At 35.5% G+C, this 3554-nt stretch overlaps 1 non-coding gene across 1 annotated transcript; it reads right to left on the reverse strand.

The window, feature by feature from the left end:
- Positions 1 to 2285: 2285 nt before the first annotated feature.
- Positions 2286 to 2387, reverse strand: LOC122124751. The gene has a single exon (XR_006150642.1). It is a non-coding gene; the product is annotated as a U6 spliceosomal RNA (small nuclear RNA).
- Positions 2388 to 3554: the final 1167 nt, after the last annotated feature.

Here is a 3554-nt window from a genome sequence, read left to right on the forward strand (position 1 = left end):
CCATCCAAGAATATTTTTATGTTTTTTTATTGTAAAAGTACTGTACATAGTGGTTACAGTTAATAAAAAATGTAATGAGTATATTTCCTATCAAGCATTGTTACCTCCTCCTTTGTTTTCCCCCACCATCCCTTCCCTCTCACCTCCACAAGTACACTCCCCTCCTCCCACCCCGCCTAAATTGTAAAGTTCGTTTTTCACCATACTGTCTTGTGTGTCACATTGTTGCAATGGGTCATACTGTATCCTTATTTAAGCATTTTGTTTTTTCCCTTTCCGTCCCCAAATTAGAAAAGTGTATATATAAGATGGAGGTGCACCAACATCAGATACAGTGAAAACAGGGGTTTAACTGTGGGGGGCACACATATAAAAAATCACATCATACGTTATAAATATATTAGAAACAACAGAAAGAAATAAAAAACCACTTGTGTCCCTATCATGGGGTTCATTTACCTTAACATCATCTTATCTAGTCATATGCACATGCTTTTGACCTTTTCTTTTCTTTTTTTAATTGTGAAAATACCATACAGAGGAGTTACAATTACGTGGAAAAGGTAATGTGTACATTTCTTATCAAGCATTGTTGCCTCCTCCTTTTTTTCGCCTGACCATGCCTTCTTTGCTTATCCCAGACATACATTCGTTATTGCAAATAAGGGATACCATAGGACCTATGCTTCTTTTTTTATTGTGAAAATACCATACCGAGGGGTTACAATTACATGGGCGAGTTATTGAGTGCATTTCTTTTTTATTATTATTATTGTGAGAATACTGACAGAGGAGTTACAATTACATGGGCAAGATAACGAGTACATTTCTTATCAAGCATTGTTGCCTCCTCTTTGCTTCCCCTTCCCACCCCTTCCCATACTCTCCCACTTCCCCCACCCGGTCCTCCTCCCCCCAAAGTTGTAAAGTTCATTTTTTGACATAATGACTTGTACATCTCATTGTTGCAATGGGTCCACCTGTATCCCTGGTTAAACAAATTGTTTTTTTTTTTCCTTCCCCTCCACAAATTATACCAACATCAAATGGAGTGAAAGCATGGGTTATACCTTGTGGGAGGGACATAAAAAGCAACATAGAAATCGTCTTATAAATATGTTAGAGAAAAATTGCCTGAAAGAAAAAAAAAACAAAATACATTTGAATACTTGTCTTGGGGTTCATTCCCCTAACATCAACTTGTCTGACCTTTCCTGCTTGCCTCAGACATATACTAGTTATTGCAAATAAGGGAAACCATGGGACTTATGTGTCTTTGGGCCTGGCTTACTTCACTTAATATAATTTTTTCCAAGTCTTTCCATTTCCTAACCAATGGGACAATGTCATTCTTTCTGATGGAAGCATAGAATTCCATTTTTTATCAAGCATTGTTGCCTTCTCCTTTCTTTCCCCTTCCGATCCCTGTCCATCTTCCACTCCCCACCCCTACCAAACCTCCCCCACCCCAGCCCCCTCACAGTCTACATCTCTCCACCCCCCGGCCAAAATCATTTTTTGACATAACGACTTGTTCATCTCATTTTAATGGGTCCACCTGCATCCCTATTTAAACAATTTGTGTTTCTCTTCCCCTTCACAAATTATACCAACATCAAATACATTGAAAACAGGGGCTTTAGCTTGCAGGAAAAACATACAAAGCAACAAAGAAATCATCTTATAAATATGTTAGAAACAATCACAAGAAAGAAAAACCATTTGAATCCTGTCCTTGGGGTTCATGTTGCCTAACATCAAGTTATATGATGTTTTCTGCTTGTCTCAGACACATAGTAGTTATTGCAAATAAGGAAACCATGGGATATATGTTTCTTTTTGGGCCTGGCTTACTTCACTTCTTTGGGCCTGGCTTAATTCACTTAATATAATTTTTTCCAAGTCTTTCCATTTCCTAGCAAACTGGGTGATGCCATTCTTTCTGATGGAGGCATAGAATTGCAGTACACACACACACACACACACAAATACATACACTTTCTTGATCCATTCATTTACTGTGGGGCATCGGGTTTGGTTATGTATCTTAGCTATGGTAAATAATGCTGCAATGAACATAGTTTTGCTGGTAGTTTTAGTATGGTCTTGTTTGTGATCATTTGGATGAATGCCCAAAATGGGATTGCTGGGTCTTAGAGGCACTCTATGTAGTTTTTTGAGGAACCTCCATACTACTTTCCAAAGTCTTCGAACAAGTTTAAACTCCCAACAACAATGCATTAAGATTCCCTTCTGTCCAAAGCCCATCCAGCATCTGTTCTTTTAAAAATCGGGAATGCTTCGCGAACCTGCGTGTCATCCTCAGTCAGGGGCTATTGTTCTCTTTATTGTTCCAATGTTAGTGTATGTACTACTGAATTGAGCACAGAACATTTTTTATATATAAAGTGTAATTGATTTTCTTAAAGTAGACAATTCCACAAAAATTAAATTCAAAAGAATTGTCGTGAAATTTGAGAACCATGTATTTTTTACATAATAACACATTTAAGAATAAAGTCAAGATTGACATGTCAAAAACAAAATAATTCCAGACATTTGTTGTTCAACGCATGTGTTGGAGGAGGAATTCAATTATTCTGTACAAGGAACCTGTGTTAATGAACACTATAGAAAGTTTTAAGGTTTGTTAAAAGTTTTAATGTTTTAAATATGTTTAATTTTGGGAATTTGCTCATATATGCCAAAATTTAGACTATTTAGCAGGTTGTAAAACTTTTCCACAAAGCATATAAGATTCATGGTAGCAGTCATACACTACTAAGTATGTACATTTCAGAGTTTATAGAAACTGTACTAATGAGAAGTTGCAAAGTGTTTGTGTAAAGAAGCAGAGTGAAGATTTAAGACATTACCTTCACAGTTTCTGTTAAAATTTAAGGGCTTCCTTACTTTATATGTTAGCGAGGAACAAATGATGGTATAAGCCATATACAAATGATGAGATGAACCATAAATAATAATCTTAGTGAGTAACTTTAAAGGCTATTGATAGCCTATAAAATTCTGGTTTAACATCATAGACTTAGGCAGTTTTAAATGTACAGCAATATGAGAAAATAATAAATCAAATATGTAGTACATTTCAAATATTGGAAACAGTGGTAATTGTTTTGTTTTTTTATTTTATTAATCATTAATATTTATGTATTGGTTTTCCTTATTTGTAGCATTGTTTTCCTTGTTGTAATATAATACAACTTTTTGTAAGTCATCATTAGGAAGTACTTTGAGAATGTTATTGGGATGGCCACTCTGTTTTTTATAGGTATATGTGAATTTACAAAAAGCAAAATTAGTAAAAACAAAACATTGATTAAACATTTTATCAATTAGAACTGAATCAGGAGTGTTGATAAATGTCCACACCTAAAATCTTAGCCCTAGACTGAAGCACTAGTGTTACAATGTTGAGCACACAAAAGTGAGAGATTGTGTTTTGTTTTGTTTTGTTTTTGTTGGTTGTGGGGATTGAACTCTGGGTCCTGGGTGCTGTCTTTCAGCTCTTCAGCTCAAGGCTAGTGCTACTAGTT

Source organism: Dipodomys spectabilis, unplaced genomic scaffold, assembly GCF_019054845.1.
Source record: "Dipodomys spectabilis isolate Male_0828 unplaced genomic scaffold, ASM1905484v1 ptg000242l, whole genome shotgun sequence".
Taxonomy (NCBI): Eukaryota; Metazoa; Chordata; class Mammalia; order Rodentia; family Heteromyidae; genus Dipodomys; species Dipodomys spectabilis.